Source organism: Sitophilus oryzae, unplaced genomic scaffold, assembly GCF_002938485.1.
Source record: "Sitophilus oryzae breed Bouriz unplaced genomic scaffold, Soryzae_2.0 scaffold_1576_pilon_pilon, whole genome shotgun sequence".
NCBI lineage: Eukaryota > Metazoa > Arthropoda > Insecta > Coleoptera > Curculionidae > Sitophilus > Sitophilus oryzae.
Genome location: NW_022146254.1, coordinates 537,171 through 548,384, shown reverse-complemented (window position 1 = coordinate 548,384; position 11,214 = coordinate 537,171). Strand labels below are relative to the sequence as shown.

Here is an 11,214-nt window from a genome sequence, read left to right as displayed (position 1 = left end):
AACAGAACTTCCATACGTGCAACGAGGATAATAGGTCAAGGGGACAAAGAATATAAAATACTTTAAAATGTGCATTCAGAAAGAAAAAATACCTGGAAAATTATCTAAACAAACATTTTTATTTCTTATCAGTGAGAAGCATCGGCCTTGTCGGCCATGAAGAATTTGTTGGGTATTTACAATGGTCGAATTGTATAATTGCCAGCTTTTATAGCATATCTATGGAGTGTAGAGGTAAGGAGAAATAACTCTTGCGGGAGTTTTATTGAAAAAGTGGTCACAAAATGGGAAGAAGAAGGGTTCGCCAAATAACCACAGTGGCGCTAAAAACGCATGAATCTAAAAAATGAAAAGTAACCATAGATAAGAGAATAAAAATAAATATAACCAAACATTACCCAAAAAAATTTTGTTTTTATTTTTCAGACAGAGTTTTTGAATATAAAATAATTATTGTTTATCAATATTTTGTGCTTTATTTATTATTTAACAATGGTTAAAGTGTATGTGGTGCGAAGTTGATTGAATAGCTGATGGAAAAATAAAGAGCAAAGGCAAAGCCTACGGTAATTACGGTATGTAAAATACATAATATAATTCAGTATTGTATTATTTGTATTATATGTAAAAATTAGAGTCAATCAAAAGTGTAGTAAACATTTTTCGTAAGATTATTAACATACATGTTACAAAGTATATTTTTACAATCCTTTTTATAAAGTTACAACCTAAATAAAATTTATTTTTAATGATTTTAAAGTTTGACAGACATGCACAAATTGTTGGCATTTTTTTAAACAAGTAAAAGTAGGAAATACATAAAATTGTAGGTACTTTCAAGAAATATAGTTAACTGTAAGTGCTGTATTTTAATAATCTATCAAAAATCAAAATCATCAGGATAATATTAGGTATTGATTTTCAGACAAGAATTAGATTACAGTGATGGTCAAAAGCATTTAGATATTGCTTTGAAATCTACAGATAAGGTATGGCAGTTTCATTTTAAAGAAGAAGATGTTAAAGTTTGTGATAAAATTGTCATCAGAAATACTGTCCACTTCAGTATTTACATAGGAAAATATTGGAGGATGAAGCTCTACCTACTGCCTCAGGTTAATTTAAATTCTGAATTGCAACAACAGTAACAAGCAAGAAGGGCACCATTAAATGAATATTATACACATAAGTACCGTATGATCGAATAAAAACGGCGTCCAGTTGGCTTGGAAATGACGATCGATGGCATTTCCTATATAAATTTACATATAAAATGACAGCGATCTTCATTTCATAGCCATCGCTGACGCCGCTTTTATTCGATCATACGGTATTATTATACACAGAAAGAGTAATGTTATACACATAAATATTAACATTTTGTAGAGCAACAACACAATAAAAAACCAAAATATGAACACCAGCAACTAAAACAGGAACCATTAAATGAATATTATACACGTAAGTACAATTTGATCGATCGAATAAAAAACGGCGTCAGCGATGCCTATGAAATGAAGATTGCTGTCATTTTATATGTAAAATGATATGGAGAATGTCATCGAGATGTTCATTTCCAAGCCCACTGGACGCCGTGTTTTTTCGATCATACAGTATTATTATACACATAAATAATAATATTATACACATAAACATCCCTTGATAAAGATCAACATTTTGTAGAGCAATAACAGCATCAAATAATGGAAATAATGGACCCTACTGCTCAAATCAAAAACAAAATTTCATCATTACCACTTTATTGGTTATATCAATAAAAGAAATTATTGAGTTTATGAGTCTAGATCCTACAAGCAAGCAGATCTATCACATAATTTAAAATGAAGATTTATCTATTATAGTATGTATAAACACTTTGCATCTTTTATTCAATGTTGTAATGAATTAACAAATTGCAGGTAATTTATTCTAATAATGAAAAAGAAACTTTGGATCAAAAAATATTTTCTTCTGATGAGGCTTATGAATATTAAAGTCTGTTGAAGTTTGGCCATTATGTGTTGGTATACAATTTATTTATGATGTTACAGTAGTTAAACCATCCGAATACAAAACATATTTAAAATCCACTATTCTTAATGAACCAACTTGAGAGGAAGCTAAGAGAAAGGTTCTATTGGGTGGACTACAAGAAAAAGGGACATATACATGAGGATCTGGAAGGGCTATAACATTACGTCTCAAGCCATGGAACAATAGGAAACGAAATTCAAAGGAAAATATTACAATACGTGGGATGCAAATTATAGTGCAAAGAATTGAGAAAAAGAATTATTAAAAGTAGTTATAGTTACGATAGTTAAACCATCCGACTACCAAATATATTTAAAATCCACTATTCTGAATGAATAGCAACTACCAACTTGGGAGGAAGCTGCGAGAACGATTCTATTGGGTGAACTACAAGGAAGACATGAGGATCTGGAAGGGCTATAAAATTATATTATTCCACGTCCCAAGCCATGTTGGAATAGCTGGGAGTGAAAAAGAAGATAATACTGCACACGATTCTTGTCTAGAAATAGTTGATATTAAGGTAGTTAAGCCATCCGACTATCGAACATTTAAAATCCACTATTCTGAATGAATGGCAACTACGATGGGGCAAAAAGTAAATAAATACTTGTACAGTATAAAATTACATAATATTGGCTTAATTTTTATAATAAATAAAATGTATTACGTTATTTTTGACCTGCATTATATTTATTTAAATCCCATATAATCAATTAAACTTCAAATAAAGTTTTCCTAATTATAATTAACATTAATTTTAAACTAAAGCTTTTTCATCTCGAATGAGATTTACGAAATAACTTATGAGAAACAATAAAAAGATGCTCAGTCTATTGCTTCTGAATAATCGATAAAAAAACCACATATTGACTTACTTTTATACTAAATAAATGTAGGTATGAAGTTATTTTAAAGCTGCATTATATTTATTTTAAACCCATCACAAATTATTCCTTTAAATAAAATTTTTCTTAATTATAATTACCATTAATTTTAAGCTAAAACGATCAGAATATTTTTTCGTCGTCTTGAATGACATTTGCGAAATAACTTATGAGAAACAATAAAAAAAGGGCCTAGTCTATTGCTGCTGAATAAAAATCTGTAATTTATTTCATGCAACATGAAAATAAAATTTATTTTTTTTTGAAACCCGCGGCTTCGCGTTTGCTTCACGTCAAATATTTATGTCTTGAATCATCTGTTCTAAAATGTTCGGCGCATGTCTTAAATTTTAGGATCTTGCTACAGCAGCGCCATCCTAATTCTTCCCTTTTTTTTGACCATTTTTTAATGCACGGAGTTATTTCTCCTTACCTCTACACTCCATAAGCATATCTAATAGACAAAAAGTATCTGGTCGATTAGTAACCAATTGGCACAGTCCGAAAATTATCGATTTTTATTTTCTCTGTTTTTATTGGTAGCTTCAAAATTCAGAGTAACAAAAAATATTTTTCTGTAGGGAAACCGGTCCTGCCATCTAGTAGTCTTAGTCCATAAACGTCTTAGGTTGATCTACTTTAAAAATATATATACAAGGATAATATATATATATATCTTTCGGCCACAGATGAAGTTTTGACAGTCAGGTATAGTTCTAAAAAGTTTGGTGGCATAAAATTTTAATAGCAGCTCTATTATTTTTTTTTCTAACTCCTGTTTTCCCTCAACGTTGTGTTTTTTAAGAAATAATTAGTTCTTGTGTAGGTTATGTGGCAAGAAACAACTGCTTAGAATTAAAACAACTTATTTAGAATTATTAGATTTTCTCTATCTCTTTATCTAAGTTGTTGGAAATATAACTTATGCTTTAGGGTGCTATAATTTTAATCTAACACAACATTTTTACTAAACTATTTAGGAAATCACTTCCTCAAAATCTGATTAAAAAAACTAAAATTTATTTTAGTTTAATTACACATACCACACCAAAACCGATTGTTTAGTAATTCTTCGTTTTCCTGTACTATTTCCTGATAAGCAACGTCCGAGTTCCGGGACTAAAGTAATTCTCAGAATTTTATCAAAATGAATGTGAATAATCGCATTTTGTAAACAAACACTACGAAATTCCACTTATTTGAAGTGTAATATATGTAATCTATAACAAAACATTATCTATTCTGTAAACTTTGACATTATATTACCTTATGACAAATTGCATTACTGTATTAAAATAGTAATATACAGTAATAATTAAAATTAAGAATTAAAAAAAAAATATTAAACATATATTTGGGACAACTAATAGACAGCTAGGAATCTCTACTACCAGAAATCAACAGAAGAATTAAGTTAGAGAGAGCATGGAGTATTTATGGAAGAAATTCATTCATCACACAATCTATAACCCATCATACCCCTATTGTAGAGGGGACAGGGTATTACCCATCCTCCTCTGACAACAGTTCTTCTTCCGAGGGTACATATCCTTCTACGGTTGGAGTTTGGCCCTCCGTGCCGCTCTTCACAGTCGAGGAGCTTGCCTCCAGCAGAGGAACCCGTGAGGTGGAGGCTGGAGGATCTGTCTCCATTTTCTCCACCTCTTTAACTTGGTCTCTTCTTAGACCTGATGCCGGTGTTGTCCCGTATCTATAATAGAGGATATGTCCCTCTTTCTCTATTACCTCCTTGGATTTGCGGTCAGTTCCTATTGTGAGGACCTGACCATGACCCTCCTCCCTCGAGTTGGTGACTCGCCAACTCGATGTCCTTACATTGAAGTTCTGACCTTGGATAAGGCTCAGCAGGTAGGTAGTGTTTTTCCCCTTGCTCCTCGGCAGAAAGACCGTTATGGCCGCCCCTTTAGGGATATTTTCTCCCTTCACTGCAACCAGTTCCGGCCCTTGCCAATTTTTAAGCTTAGGTGCGATTTCCACCAACCAATTCGCCCATTCTTAAGATACACAATCTATTAGGATCATGCCCACCCGAAAATGTATCCCCACAAAACGCAGCTGACCCACATTTGGTAGATCGTTGTGTTGTGATCCGATCGCCACTACTTCGTCCAGTATAGCCTCTTCTAGAGACGTTTGCTGGTCGGTGGTCAGAGCAACCTCTGGGAAATCCTTTGGCAGCACCGTCATTTTCACGTGTCCAGCAATAGCGGCAAAGCTGATGATACGTCCTTGCTTGCCTCCCGGTGTTGGACGGCTTTCCATCCTGGCTTTTTTCTCTTCCTGCCGGAAACGAGGTGAGAGGTTCTCGCTCCATCTCTTGCCCTTTGATGGAGATGAGCCAAGTTGTTTCTTGGTTTCTTTACTCTCCCCTTTTCGGAGGAGTGTTTTCGCTTTTGCTTCCTCTAGAGCAAGTCCTTCGTGAAGCAGTCGGAGGGATCTCCGTGCTTCTTATTGGGTCTAGAGGTAGGCTCCCGACCCTTGCTGGAGAAGGTGGTAGCTTGTGTACCACTTGTGGAGGATGATCCCAAACAAGTGTCAGCCGCCCCTCCTGTAGTTTCCTTTGGATTTGGTCCCTTGGAACTTTCATTTGTAATATTCCCAGTATCGCTAGGGGGCTTCCCCACAGCTTCACCGGTGGTGTTTTTAATACTAGATCTCATAGTGTTCCCACGAGTCGCTAGGGATAGTCTAATACAATAGGGTGCCCCCTGATACCCCAAGGTTGAGGCCATTAATGGCTAGTCCTCTATCGAGCCACGCATCCCTTTGATCTGGTCCCGCCATCGTAGGATTTAGGTTTTTGGTGAGGTTGTCTCCTCTTGGTCCAGGCGGTTAAGCCAAGACCCCCCAACACCCTCTACCCGCGAGACATGACCACAGTCAGTAGGGGGTGCCTGATATGAAGGACAGGGGTAGCCCCGTCCGGCATCGTTTTATGTCTTGTTGCAATTCCCTGGCCACGACACTACAGCCAGGGACAAGACAATGAGATGCTTCTTAGACCGAGCTAAAGTGCTAGAGGAGATTCCTCCAGCACCTGACAAGGAGCTTCCCCGCCAACAACAAGGTCTTGCATCTTCTAGGGGAAGGACAGTATGGTACCTACGAGGAATTAAGAGACCTAGAAAAAAAAACGAAACTGAGATGGGACCATGATATTACATGACACATTTAGAAATAAAAATACCTAATCAAGAAGTTCAAGATGCAAAAGTTTTACCGTATATTCTTGCGTTATTAAAAAAAATACTAAAAAAATAAAAGTACTTCTGGTAAATTAATTTTTATTTATACTTTAAGAGCAGTTATCGTCAAACAATGGCAAAAATGTTATACGACTATAGTCGCCGCCAGGTATAATTGATATTCTTTATAAAAATGTATGCGTGATATACGAATGAAACAATGATCTATATCAAAATCAACTGAATATTCAAGAGTACTTCTGGTAAATCCATTTTTATTATTACTTCAAAAACTAACCGCTATCTTCCTGAAGTGGCAAAAGAAGTGGCGCGATTATAGTTCCCACTAAATATAATTTAGATTGTCAAGCCAACGTTTACATTCTCTAAATAAATAGTACATTATCGACTGCTGTACTACACTTGTCACTTTAGTTTTTAATGAAAAGTAAACAGTAGTGAAATAGTTGTAATCCTAATAAATACACAATATATTTAATTAATAATTTTATATGAATAACGCATTTTACAGTATTACTTGTTTGTTCTTGCTTATTAGTAAAGTGAAAACATAAAATGTCGGTTTTCACGAGTCTAGGCTACTTTTTTGTAATCAATAATGCGGCAAATTGTTACGACTCCCACGTTATTCTACAGGGTCCGGCAATAGTGCGTCGGGCATCTGTAGCTCCTAGAATAAAAAAACTGCTAATTTTATTTAAATGCAAACCTAAAGTATGTATGAGGATGTCAGGAAAATATTTTAACTTCTATAAGGTGGCTCAAAAAAGCGTGAGTGGATCGGGATGATTTTTTTTAAATGGAATACCTTGTATATTATTGCATTTTTAGCCTCCTTTCAGATCATTTTACATAATCCTAAGACATTTCGATAGTTTCAGAGGTATTAATAAATAAATAAACCTTGATAATAAATGAACAGTGCTTTCCATAAAATCAATAAAATTAAAAATATACGAAATAATATACATGTACTGATTTCTTTCGAAAATCGACAACTATGAAACTATGATCCTTTCCCGGAAACAAACGGTACATTGTGAGACAGGAAATTGTAGAGAAAAACAAGCCCTATAACATAGGATACAACATTTTAATGAACAGTGCTTTCCATAAAATCAATAAAATTAAAAATATACGAAATAATATACATATACTGATTTCTTTCAACCTTCGCTAAAGAAAGTATTATAAATATAATAAATAAGAGCTGTCCGGAAATCAAAACTATATTGGATTTTTACTTTAGATGGTCTATACTTACTTTGCTATAAATATCGTAATCTTAATTCATACAGGATGTTCAAAATTCGACGAGTGAGTAATATGAAACAGTATGGATTTATTTTAATAAAAAATGACAAAAATCATATTTTCTATAACATGTGATGTCAAATTATTTTGCTAGAGCACCATAAAACAATTACTAGAAGTAGTCAAGTCAAAGTAGACAAACAAGTTTTTGTTTGCTTTCAAACAAATAAGAATTGGAAATATTTAGTTATTAGGCAGCTTATCATAACAAAAATAGTAATTTATTAATAGTTAGTTTTAGTTATCCGTGATTATATTAAAGTTTTTTATCTAATCTATCTGAATTTCTATTCTATTTTTGAGCATATTCCTGCACGTAAAGATAAACCCACAGCGACTTAATGACACGATTCAATTGCAACCGGCTCTTGCTTGTGATTTCTTCTTGAGCGTCAGCTTATATTCATACGTATCTTCAGGCCAATATCTAACGTTCACATATAATGATCTTACTGTTCCTGTTAATAAGTTAATGTTAAAAAATTATTACCCAGTATCAAATAGAAGAAGCAACTGCTTATAAGTACTTGGGACACAAAATACGTATAAGCCGCGATAACCAAACTTGCGAGCTCAACAAACAAATAAGAATGACTTGGGCATTTTCAAAGGGGCACTTCCGATATGTTTGAAAAGAAAGGTATTCAATCAATACGTACTACCTGTTCTAACGTATGGTGCGGAGACCCTAACATTACCCAAGAACAGTAAGCAAAATCAAAATAACGCAAAGAGCCATGGAAAGAGCAATGTTGGGGCTATATCTGAGAAACAAAGTACCGAATATCGAAGTACGAGATAGAACAAAAGTCATGGATGCCAATGAGAAAATAACTACGTTAACATGGAGAGAAGGCTAAACGATAAGCTAATAAAGCTAAACGATAACCGATGGACGAAGAAGATAATAGAATGGAGACCAAGATATTATGCATTCAGGAGCAGAGACCGTCCTCCAACCAAATGGCGTGACGACTTAAGGCGTATCCACAGTAACTGGATGCAAATAGCTCAAGGTAGGGAATTATAGAAGCAAACGAGGCAGACCTACGTCCAACAGTGGACTTTAGTTGCTGGTTGATGATGATGATGACTGTTCCTGTATAAATAAATAATATGCATAAAACACTCCATTGAACAAAGCGATTTAAATACATATTCTGTTTTACCAGTACTCGCAGTATCGTAGTAACCTTCATTCAATATTAAAATACATTTTAGAAATTACACATACTACTTATAAATTGAGTAAAATTCCGAGAATTTTGACTTATTACTCAGTACCTCCTTAGATAAATTGTTAACATTGGAAAATCCAGTATATAAACAAATTGTTTACTGACATTTTTTATAAGCGATATGAAAACATAAATATTTACATATTTGCATTATGTGTAGGATTTGAAAATGAAATTGCAAGCTCTACCTAGTTAAGATTATTTATGTGTATACTGATTATAAATTTAATATAAAATAAATTTTATTGAAACATTTTATATATAATATATGCAAAAATATTCAAAATATTTACTATTCACTATTGACACAGCATAAAGTATTGAAATTAGAATTTGTTATGCAAATTTTATGTTTGTTTTGGGAGACTCTCTAAGAACTAATGAGAAAAAAATCCAGATTTGGGATTTTCTGTTGAGTATTGCTACTCTACTATAATAGCTGTAATGACCCATGTATTATAGCTAAAAAAAAAGAATAATGTGTCTTTCTATATCTTGTCATAGCATTAAGTTTTTACTCAGTTCTGTCGGTATAGTCTTTTCTTCTTGATCTTAATGTTCCAATTTTAGTTGTTATATTGTCTGTTTTAGTCCTCTTCGCATCAGCTCTGGTTTCGATCGAATATAAATATTGATGGTTTATATTTCTTATGTATTGTTGTTTGTGTTTCCAATCCGAAAATACTTATTGCTACATAGATAACTTAATAAGCATGCTGTGGCTATAGAATGTAGAATGTTTAAGAGGGGCATTAATCACCGCGATCTTACAGATCTATTGTGTGTTCCCCTTTCTTAAGTTATAACGAGTTATAACATACAGTATAACCGTACAGTCTCGGGGCTTGACCAAAAGTATCTGAGATGGCTCCACACAGTCCAGTTCCCCATCTTCGACATCACTCGTATCAAAGCACGAACGGTTGTCGTCTCGGCAAACTCAGGGATAAGGTGTTCTGGTGTTTCACAATTTTCCCCGCAGAATCTGCATTCGCCGTTGTTTCTCAGCTTTGATCTACTGAGTATTCGTTGATGATGGTTGACAATGAAGATGATTGATACTGAAGATGATTGATACTGAGATGTTTGTTGAGGAAACAGTGTCCTATTAGAAACCCCGTGACAATCCGAAGATTGTTTTTACTTAAATCAAGGAAAATCTTTAATTCTTCTCTAAAACTTTTTTTGAGTGTCTTAGACCGTTGGAAGATTCCCATTCCAGGTTACGGATGATGGTGTCTTCCAAGTTCTTCAGTTCCGCTTTAAGTTGGTTTCTGTTTGAAAAGCAGAACGGTTCTGGTCCAGTTAGTGGACTGTTCGTTCCTTTGCTAGCTAGATCGTTTGCTTTTTCATTTCCCTCTATCCCTTGGTAAGCGGAAAAGGAGGGCTTTTTTCTTTAACTTTCTCTAGGTATTATTTGACCAAATTAATAGTTACTGAGTTGATCGCTTTTAGTGCTATTTGACTATCGGATAAGATGGCGATTTCCTGTTTTCTATAGTTCATATCTAAGATAAATTATACGCATCTTTCGATAACGTAGATTTCAGCCTGAAGAATGCGGGGGCAGATGACAATTGGTTCGGAGTATTTAGTTTTCAGCCTAAATACTCATATCCCTGTTTTTGCTTTGGTTTTGGAAGCATCAGGATAAGACGTTATGATATGGTCTTTTACATGCTGAGCAAATGTTTCTCTATTCCAATCCTATTTATTGCTCAATACTAGAGTGAGGTGTTCCTCAAAGTTGTAAATTATTAGTATGTCATCGACTGGGAGTTGGGGGAGTGGAATTTTTGTTTGATGGTGTTCCAAACCCCTGACCTGAAAATTCTCCCAGTACTGAATCGGTCAATGACCATTCTAATCATTGTCGCATTGGCATAACTACCAACGACAATGTGCAGTGGTGTTAGGTCTAGGATTACCTCCATTGCTGCTGTTGGGCATGTTCTCATGGCACATGTGATGCCATGAGAACATGCCAGTCTCTGTTCTTTGCACAGGTTTTGCCTTGCTGTACGCTGCTCTAGTTTTGACTACCAGGCAGCTGCTCTATAGGTAGTCATGGGTCTTACTATCATGGTGTACATCTAGCGTAAAATGTTAAGCCCCATCTATTTCCCACCATTCTTCTGCATATCATGAGAGCCTTTGTGGCTTTGCTGGTAATGTTCTTAATATGCTTGTTTCAGAGAAGTTTACTGTCCAGGGTTACCAGATATTTGACTTCCTGTGATGGCAGTATTCTTTTTAAGTTTTTCAGCTGTGGCTATAAGGTTTAATTGTTTCTTGAACAACGCTTCAATTGTGATATCTACTTCTAGATATTAGACCAACTGTCCAGAATCATCAATCTCGTTTTGTTATCTGATCTCGTCTCTCTTCTTTCTCGTCTTGATATTGCACGTTAAGCATTTTTTGTCAATTAGGCAAATTTGTTTTATAAGTAAAATACAACTGACAAATTAGTCTCCATTGGATCAACGCACTGGTATTTACAAAAAATAAATT

The 11,214-nt window shown here is 34.4% G+C and overlaps 1 long non-coding RNA gene across 4 annotated transcripts; it reads left to right on the top strand.

Annotated features, from left to right (window-relative positions):
• Nucleotides 1–269: 269 nt before the first annotated feature.
• On the top strand, nucleotides 270–2,509 carry LOC115879294. Of its 4 annotated transcripts, none has more exons than XR_004049693.1 (5): nucleotides 270–566; nucleotides 926–1,189; nucleotides 1,387–1,461; nucleotides 1,684–1,861; nucleotides 1,920–2,509. It is a non-coding gene; the product is annotated as an uncharacterized LOC115879294 (long non-coding RNA). The 4 variants fall into 4 exon arrangements; XR_004049694.1 differs by lacking the exon at nucleotides 270–566 and adding an exon at nucleotides 817–855; XR_004049692.1 differs by lacking the exon at nucleotides 270–566 and having other exon boundaries at nucleotides 802–1,189; nucleotides 1,684–1,865.
• Nucleotides 2,510–11,214: the final 8,705 nt, after the last annotated feature.